We start from the raw sequence: 10,572 nt of genomic DNA, 5'->3' as shown, positions 1-10,572 counted from the left end.
ACAGACATAATTTAAGAACTAGATTTTGTATGTTTGTTTTCTTAAGCAACAAGTGTACATACATATCATATTTATATAGGGGTCTGTTGTTTGTTTTACTATTCTTGCCAGGCTGTTTTCTCACATAAATTTTTTTCATTATGTTCAGAAAAAAACAGCTTAAGTCCTACGAAATAAGGAGAACTTTGTCACACAGCTCATTTCCTTTCTATGCATTTTAATATTCAAAATGAGCACAGGTTAAGACCCAGGTTCCAAAAGTTGCTTTAAAGCTACATTAGTGGCACTGGTGAACATCATCACTCCAAACCTGCATGATGTTCACGAACCTTGGCTAGCGTTTAAGGTCTAATTAGGATCTGGGACCAAAGTCACTTTTAGGGTCTTTTTCTGTATTTCTGTCCTTGTTGCGTGACAGAAGATCGTGTGAAACTGATCATAAACAAGGTACCCAAGTACTCAGAGTAATTACAAGCTGCCTAGCAGAACGCCTTCCTGTTGCTTCAATTATAAGGTTTATTCTTTGTATTTCTTTACCTTTCCTGTTCATATCAGTTACATACTGTTACCGTGGATTGTGGTATGTTATTAGTTGGGGTTGCAGCTTATTATACTGATGAATGAAATTACTTGAAGAATGTATGAGTGTTTCTATAATGATCGTAATTGATTGGAGATCCTCCTCCTGGAAAACGTACTATCCATCAGAATTCATGAGCAATTTTAGACTGGTCTTACCTTTTCTAAAATAAGGGAACTATACTTTCTATTGCTGATGTGCAGAAAAAAAATTAGAATTTATAATTAATTGTACTTAATGTTGCTTTTGGATGCTAAGTTTACAATCAACTCAGAAAATTTTATTTTCTGATAAATAAATCTTTAGTATATTGTTTACATCAAAACAATCAATTTGTTAATATTAAAAATATGATCTTTCTTTTTTCCTAGTTTGAAACCTAATGAAACTTAGAAGTTAATAAAATGTATTTCATCTACTGATCTACTATATTAGAACATAAGTGTTTCCACCGTATTAGAAGCTAATTGTAATTGTTCCAGTCTCTTAAAGGAAGCACAAGAAAATTATTTCTGTCCTGAGTCACATACCCTGTTTGTGACTGAGATAAGAATAGAATCTATAACCCTTCATTTCTATTTTCATGTACATTCTGCTCCTCACAATATAACAGCCTTTTTCAAGATCTTGCATGTGTTTTAGTATGGACATCAAGGACAGTCTGACAGAGACAGAAATTCCTTCCTAACCCCCACAATGTAGCTAGCAAGGCTTATACAGCAAACCTGAAATGTATGCCCATCATAAGCAGCAAAGGATTTTTTCCTTTCCATTTTGCAATGCAGAATGAATTCCAGAAACAAAGAAATATTTTTAATCTTCCACTTCTGACAGCTAAGGTACCAATAGCTTTAAAATATACTACACTCATCTGACAAGGAGTATCAACAAGACCACAGAGCTAAGAGGAAAAAAGAATTGCATTTAAGCAAAGGAGCAGAGGTTCCCCCCATCCCCAATATCTCTTTGAATAGGTAGTAATTCTTTTTTTGCATAACAGAACAGGTATATTAATATTTGCAGATGACTTGAAAGAAAAAGGAATTATTCAGCATAAGATTATTTTTTGTGACAAGTAGCAAGGGAAAGCAAGCTCTCAAATTTTCCCCTGCTTTCAAAAGGAGGATGACTGTGCAAATTATTGCATAGACTTTAAATTAAAACCAATATAACCAGTGCTTTTTGAATGACTGCATTGATTTACTGTAAGCAAAATTTGATATGGAAATATGAAAATTGCCATAAATGTGAAAATGATTTGATGGGATCCCACTTCTGGTTCTTAGTACACAAATACAGTACGCTTACCTAGTTCACTAAAATTCCAGGAACATGGCTGAGTTCATGAGACTGATAAACTGTGTGATAGCTTTGTGGAAGGAGAAAATTCAGAATGGTTCTTATATGAATTCTTACATGAATGATTCTGAATACTCAAGAAGAGTATTCAGAATCTTTTAATGGCTTCAGAAATTCCCCAGATCCACAAAGCTGTCAAGCATAGACCCAGTTCAAAAGTTTGCTATGAAGGTAAATTATCCCAAATCCAAGATTCAGAGCTTGGCTTGCAATATCTGAGCTAAATAATTCTTCATTAATCCAAAAACTTATAGTCATAAATTAGTTCAAGCTACCAATTTAGATTCAGACCAGCTCAACCAGATACAGATGTTGAAGCACGCAAACTTGAATTCATGATTTCAGGTCAAACCAGTGCCTACTTATTATTGATTTAATAGAATTTTGAAAACAAAAGGCCTATATCCTATTCACATATTTGTTATCACATAATGAGAGAGTCACACTTCACTTGCTGGGGTCATTAATTCAGTCTGAGGTGTTACGCACATAAAATTTTTCTGTGAAAGAAAAAGGAATAATCATTTAATAGAATAAGCAAAAATGATTTCAAGCTGAATTATCCCAGACCGAACACAAATATTTGTAACTAAATCATGATGAAAAATAATTACAGTCATTAGAAGTCTGACAAAACATTAAACTGAAATGGTCTGTGTTTATTGTAGATACATGAAACTGTAGGAAAAATCAAATACACATAAAAGATCAAAATCTCAGTTCAGCTGGTATCTTAAAGTGTCCATTTCCGATGACAAGGAGCAATCCATGGTAGAATAACACTCACTGGAAGAACACTTGCAGGACATGGCATTACCCAGCTGAGTGAGCCCTCACTGTTATGAGGAAGATTTCAATAGCTGGGATTTGAAAAACAAAATTTCATTTATTACTGAGTTTTCTATTACCATTCATTTTTAAGCATGAAAGAAATTTTATCTTTTATTTAGTAGCTAAATATGAAAAAAGAAGAAGTCATGAGCTAGTTCTTAATTCCAAGGAAGCCCAGCAGAGCCAACCAAAACACATGAAAACTAGGCAGTTGTCTAAATTCACTAATGCTTAGAGGGCATAGACAACTTGCAACATTTTGCTTTAAGACTATTAAAGGTTCCTTTTCCATTCCTCATTGTTTTGCCCACCCCTGCCACACACCTGCTGACATCTCCTTTTTCTGTTTTTTCTCAACTATGCTTACACTTTTTGGATCCTTCCCTGTGCTCTCAACTTCCCAAAGCTGCTCTCCATCTCATCATGTCACCTTAACTTACATAGTGACACAGCACCAGATTGAACAATCCCACCTCTTTTCCATCAACATCCAGATCCAGACATCTACCACCACAAAACTGAATTTTGCCTCCCTATAAATTTAGTCCTAAGTGATAACATCAAAGTTCATCCTTGTTGCTTATCTTTACCTGGACTACAGCCAGCCTTGAAGACTATCAAAGAATTCCTGATAATGTGAGTACTTGGAATTATGGCTCCAGGACAAAATATGAAGTTACTTTGCACATTTTTAGGATTATCTTTTTTATTTTCCCTATTATTAAGCTGTAATGACTTTATTTGCTTATGGAAGTGTGCACCTCATCTCTAGTACTGTTCTATATTGGATGGATTTAGATCCAGACTCTCGTTTCTATCCTAGACTCCTTAAACAATTTATTTTCTGTGATAGGGGAATGTGCTCTTGGGCAGGAGAGCTCCATTAATATAAATTATTAACAATATGTATATACATGCATTATGGATTTTAAAAGATGAAAAGGAAGCTTGCCTGTTATTCTATAGAGCTTTTTCTATCTACAAGGCCACCACTGAATTTCAGACAGCTGTCTGTGCAGAGCAGTCACAGACATGGAATCCCTGGTGACCACTAGGATTTTTATTTCCTGTTGCTAAAATTGCGGAAAATATTTCAGGAACAAGTTCTCTATGGTTGGCAGTATCTGCTTAATCCTCCACTACTTCCTCCTCTTGTAAGGATATATTGTAAAACAGCTGATAGCTCCCCAGACATCCACACTTACTGGAAAGGGATCTCAGATCTGTCATCAGATGCAAATGTATATTTTTATTTAAAAAAAATCTTACACGGAAGATATTTCTGTAACTGCAGCATTTGAGAAAATTGTGTCATTTTTAGATGTTCCTGCTGACGCATCTGCTTGTAATGTGTCAAATCACATCTATCAGCTATGTTAAGCTTCATAACACTGCGTGATAATGAAAAATGATGGAAAGAACCAGCTTTGATACAGTACATCACACTGTGACACAGCAGCAGAAAGATTCTAAAACATTTATATCTCAAATAAAACCTCTTAGACATGCAGCTGCAGATAGTCTCCATTTATGTTTTTACACAGCTTTGCGCCCTGTGAAAAACATTTTAATAGGTGTTTGCTACTTAAACCTTTTTAGGTAATTAGTCTCTTTGGTACTTCAGGATTCATATCTCCTGCTGTTCATACTAATAGCACACAATACTATGTCAGGAAATTCCATCTTTTGGTATCCAGGGGTTAAAAGGTAAAAGTACTCCTCAGGAGAACTGAATAAAAGAAGGTAGGGGGCTTTCTAGAGATTAATTATCACTACTCTCTGCAGGCTCAAACACAGCCTATTAAGGCTCTTTGTTCCTAACTTTAAGATCGCTTTGCAGCTTTTCCCTTTTCTATTTAGCCTTCCTTGCATCCCTCTGTGCTTTCTTCCAGCTCTGTGAATACTGTCAATTTCAGCCACCCATATTTCTCTTTCTCTAAAAATATCAGGGTAAAAATTACTGCTGTCCTAAAATCAGAAGTCTGAATTCAACAGAGTACCCTATTTACCAACCACTCTATGTCATGTACAGCACTGCCTCCATCAATCAGCTGGTGCCCAGAATACAGTCATGCTTTTCAAAAGGACTGATGACTGAGAGGACTGGTTAAAGTATACATAGATATTGCATACTCAAGGATATTATATATATATATATATATTTTATTTTATATGTCAAGTAGCGTTGAGTATTATTATTGCTATTTTTCATTATCAATTTCTTACCTCCAAGAATTCCCCATGATAGCTTTGTGATTGACATTCCTTATCACATCCTACCATGCAGATTCTATTTGCTCCACTTTAAACAAGCAGAACAATATTTTGCTTTTTTTATTAACCAAGAGCACATTTATTGTCCACATCATATTATCAAAAGTAAACTACAAAATACTCCACATGCTGGACTAGACTTCTTGCTTTCTCCTATGGCTCCAGGTCAGATCTAGTCCTAGCACGTAAACAGAATCCTTCTCAGACTCTGTCACAGGCAGGTCCATGCATCTTAGTTCAACTGATCTGAGTAAATCCAGTCAGAGATCAGCATCTTTCCACTAACTAGGCATAAGTCTGACAGACAGCTGGCAGACATGTGCAGAAGCCATGCATCTGTACCGTACAGGTTTTGCATGCTCCTTTACAGTATACCACTGCCCTAATAACCCTGTATCTCTGCATGTAAAATGTGGAGTATCAGCAGCAGAAGAAGCTCCTCTACATTGCTCTACCAAAATATCTGGTCTAATGAACAGGAGACGGTAACTTCCCTCAGAGTGAAGCACAATTCACTTCCTTCCCTATGCAGATATTAGCCAATTTATTACAGCTTCCAACGCAGAAAGTCTGCAGTTCAAAGAACTCAGCATGTCTACAACTGATTTGCATCTAAAGAGACAATAAAGCACCTATTTTTTTAAATGACTTATTTACTATCTAAAAAAAAAATTGCCTCTTACTTTTACTTGTGGGTTTCTTTTAAACTGGCTTTAATTCATTCTTAAGTAGATAAGAACTGAAAAATGTCCAGTGATTGTAACATTCCTTCTGGTTATGATAATCTCTCTCCTATGAAGAATATGGTTAATTCTCCAGCATGTTTCTTTGCACCTAATACAGGGTAAACTGGTGCTGCTAGATGAAAATACCTTTCTTTTTTTGTGTTTTGCTTCCAGAGAATGACAATTTAGCAGAATCAGAGAGAACCCAGCGCAGATGTAGGCAGTGGCAGAGAAAGTTATGTGCTTCTTTTGCACACTGAAGCCTCATTCCATAGAATAATTTTTCAAGAGAGAAAAGGGATGTTATTTAGAGCAAATTGTATGCAAGTCTTCTCTCATTATTCTGTCTACTTTTGACAATGATGGATTGGCTGACAGACTAGCAGAAGACACACTAAGAAAAACAGCACTGTTAATGTAAGTGGTAAAAAGATACAAAATATAGATAAGTAATAAAAAGCAGATGAAGTAACTTCTCTCAACCCCAGAAAGAAATATATTACACAAAAATCACTTTTCTTCTTACTGTGTGTCACTATTCCTCCATTCCATGGTTTCTTGTCCTTCAATATGTTACCTTCAAACTACCTAGTCACACCACTACTTAACTACAAAATTACACCTGGAAAAGAAGAATCCTGACTGATAATCTGTTCTATGCCACCATGCCAACACACATACATACATACACACACACGCACACTCACATGCACACACAAATATGTCTATGTTTATGTATACAAAATACAATTTCTTCTATTAGCAAACATAATTCCACCAGCAAAAAGTATTATTTAGGCATTTGACAGATTCAGGTTTCCTCCTTACAGCATGTCTTATAGTGAATGTCTCCTTCTTATTTCAATAGTCATTATTAATGTAAAAGAGAAAAGACTGGATTTTTTGCCAGAGCTACAGTGACATAATAGCCATGTATAAAAGAGTCTGTTACATACAAGAAGGTTTTGGTTTAAATTATCTAGATGGTTAACCTGAGCTACATTTCAAGACCCGTGCTGGTCTTTACTTTCTCTATATTCACAGTAGTGCAGATTTACTAATTCAAATGGATTTTTTGATCAATTTATTACTGTATAAGAAGAGGATCATGCCCTTTAGAAGCAGAATTTCCTTTCTGTGTATTAGCCTAATTCTCACCCCAGATTTCACTAGACTAAATAATGTATATGACTGCACTACAAATGCAAGATGTTTCTTTATAAAATGTACAATTTTGAATATGCAATACTCGCTGTTTCTCATCCATGTTTGCACAGGTACCATCTACAATATATTAAAAAAATCTCTAATCACTTTACAAAAGAACTTCCCTGTTTGCTGCATCTTTTGACAAAAAAATAAAAAAAAATAAAACAAGAAATTCTCTTTAAAAATCTCATACATAGAAAGCAGAAACACCACTGTTGTTTAACAATAACCTTCTATAATTCATATAAATAATGCTATATCCAATGCATATTCATATTTGAAGCTTATTTAATTATTATGTTTTTCTCTACATGGATTTGCATATTTTGATCCTATCCCAGCAAGAATAAAGACCAGTCTGATATCTCATGTTACCTAAATATTGTATGAATGTAGTCATGCTTCCTAAAATCTTCTAAATGAGCCTGTACAGGTAGAAAACCCAGCATTTTCATTAACTGTATTTATTTCTTTGGAATCAGAACAGAAGGTACATGTACGTGTTTCAAAACACCAGTGAGATAAAAACAGAAATTTAAAAGATAGCTTTACGTTCATTAATAATACAAGTATCCTTACAGCAAAGGAGGTAAAAGAAGGATTTAAAATGGATTTTTTTCCTCACTGTGTTGTGCTCTTCATAATTTCCTACGATATTATTATTCAGCTGAAAGGAGTTTTAGGGACTTTTAATGAATAAAGAGCCCTAATGTCCTGGGTCAAATTAAATCCTTGCTAATATTAAGGGCAAAGCTTCCTTTGATTTCACTGGCTTCGGAATTTTATCCATGGATCAAAATTCAGACTCACTGCAGAAATCCTACTGACCTCTTATAAAACCCATAAAATAAAAAAGAAGCTTCAAAGAAATATAAGAAGTCTTGTAATTATTACAGTTGGCATACTAATTTTTGCAATTAAAACTCAGAAAAAAGCTAGTTCTTATTCATAGATAAATAAATTCTAAGAAACAGATAGTTACACACAGATATAAACAGAAAAAGAGCAAATTTTATAAAATTCCTGAACTAAAAGGGAGAAGGAAGAACCTAAATAAAATAATATACAAAAATATAGCTGTTATAAACATAACAAAATGATTTACAGAAATGTCTGTTTACACATTAGATTGGAAGCCTTGTTAATTTAAAAAAAATAATGATCTCTATACAATAGAAATGTCTTTACTTTCAATAAAAAGAGCTAACATAGCTTTTAAAATTTTACAGTAGGCCAACATATTGCATAAGTATGTGCATTACTACATATTTATAATTCTTTAGGCAACATACAGCAATGGAAATCAGAAAATTAACGTATGGAGCTCAGACTGTGTAGTCTATGAACACCAGGTTAAAATACCCAACAGATTAAGATATATCACTGTAGTTACAAACAAACAAGTGTCTCAAAATACATTTGTGTGACTAGAATACATTGCCTTAGTATTTAATCTGAGAAGGTTAATAATATCTTTACCATTGCAACATTAGAGATTTTCAGCTGGTACAAATCAATGAAATTCCAGTGACGTCAGAAGGTTTACATTGATTTACACCAATTAAGAATCTGACCAAATATACTTAAAGCTGTATTTTAAATGCCGCATATCACGTAAATGTAAAGATAATGCCAAATATCTATTTTTTTTAAAAAATGCATATGATCATAGAAAAAGAACCCAGAAAAATTATGGCCATTTTGTAAACTGTATATTTTCTAAGAAGCATATTATCATACATAGTAATATATTAAAGAGAAATGGATGTTCCTGTGGTTATTCAAAGCTCAGTTCGAATGCCATTCCCAGATGAGTTTTTTATGAGTGTAAAAAGTCTATGAACTAAAAAAGTTAATGTTGTATGTAAAGAAGATCCTTTGCTTCACAATAATTTCATTGTCACTTGATTACACCAAATAATAAAAAATATTCAATAATAGGCAGGAAAAGATGCTACAAGTTGTTTCTTTTACTAAGGTCTGTGATCAGAGGTTTCGATATACATAAACACCATTACTCACTCCCACAGAACCTTAAATCTCATGGTTTGTCCTAGGCAGTTAAAAGCTTGGATAATGTATAGTTTGGGAATGAGACCAAATAAACAATTTGATTCTTCTGCTTCTTGTAGATATTGGTAGAATTAGAAAAATGTTATGCATTTACTGGCAGGGGAACACAAAATGTATGACCATGCTTAACAATGCAAGAGGAGTATGATTCTTAATGCCTGAAAGATCCTATAGAATATTATTCTATGGCTCATATTACCTGAGAAATGGTAGGTCTCCAACAAGGTCATAGTCTGGACAGATTGCAACTTTTCAAGGACAAAAAATTACATTTCTCATCTCAGCAGAACATATTAATTTTTCAGTCATTTCTCTGCAGAGCTGTTCTGGGAAACCATTTAACACAATCTATAACCTAATTTAGGTTTATCATTGCAGTCTGAATTCTTACAATTCAGTTGGATTAAAGGAACAGAATCACTTTTAATTGTTTACATTAGGAACATAGTCCAATCAGTCCATAAATTGGTAAACCAGACAGGAACATAGACTTTTTAAAAGAACTAGATTTGTGTAAACTTTAAAATTCAAAAGCAAATTAATTGGATTAAACAAATTTGGTATAATTTACTTAGAATGACATAAAATTAAATTATTTAGCACTTACAATAATTTTTACTTATAAATTAGACTGCCAAGTCATAGAATAAAAATGCACATTTAATCTAAAATGTCAGATAACATGAAAAAGAACTACACTTAGATAACATACTCACTAAAAGTTATATATTTAGCAATAAAAGAGAAACTCAAAAGAATATGATATTAGGTAATTTAATTTAGCGTGTTCAATTTTAAACTTAATGTGTAATTTATTTTTATATGGTGCTTGCTTTTACATATGAAGTCACATAAACAAACAGTTCTAGTACTAAAGGCAATACCATGTTAGAAAATGATTACATTTGATGGTTATTAGTCTTTTATTGTAAGTTGTTTATACACTATTGAAAAGCAATTACAGTATATAATAAGTAATTGTGCAGTATCATAAAACTGTTTAACAACTTAAAATAGAATATATTTAATTTCATTTGTAGGAAAAACGTAAAATCCAAAGCTGTTTGAGCATTTTGTTGGAAAAACATAGACATGTAAGTTAATAGATGAGATTTTTCAATGAAGATTAAAACTGAACATTTGAAATTTGTAATTTTTAAACTCCTGCTAGATTAAAATATATGGCTATGATAAGTTGTAATGATAACTGTCCTACATTGTTTCTTTTTTTGAAGAGTACTGTTGTATAACTAGATTGATTTCTTTGAAGAGACATGAGAATCTAGGGAAATGTCTACACTGAATTTTGCAGAAGAGCACAGAAGTACAAAAGCTAGCATAAGGGAGCTAAGACATAAGGCTAACTAACTAGCATGCACCTTTTGCTGCTGTTGCTATATGGAGTCCAGTGCCTCAGCAATGTGGCTTAGAGCCAGCTTGGCACCTGTATATTACAGGAGGTAGTGGAGTCGTACAGATTACATACACTTACTCATGAAACAAACAAAAAAAAAATAGGAT

This window comes from Dromaius novaehollandiae, chromosome 7, assembly GCF_036370855.1.
Source record: "Dromaius novaehollandiae isolate bDroNov1 chromosome 7, bDroNov1.hap1, whole genome shotgun sequence".
NCBI lineage: Eukaryota > Metazoa > Chordata > Aves > Casuariiformes > Dromaiidae > Dromaius > Dromaius novaehollandiae.
The sequence above is the reverse complement of the archived record's forward strand: the minus strand, read 5'-3'. Positions refer to the sequence as shown.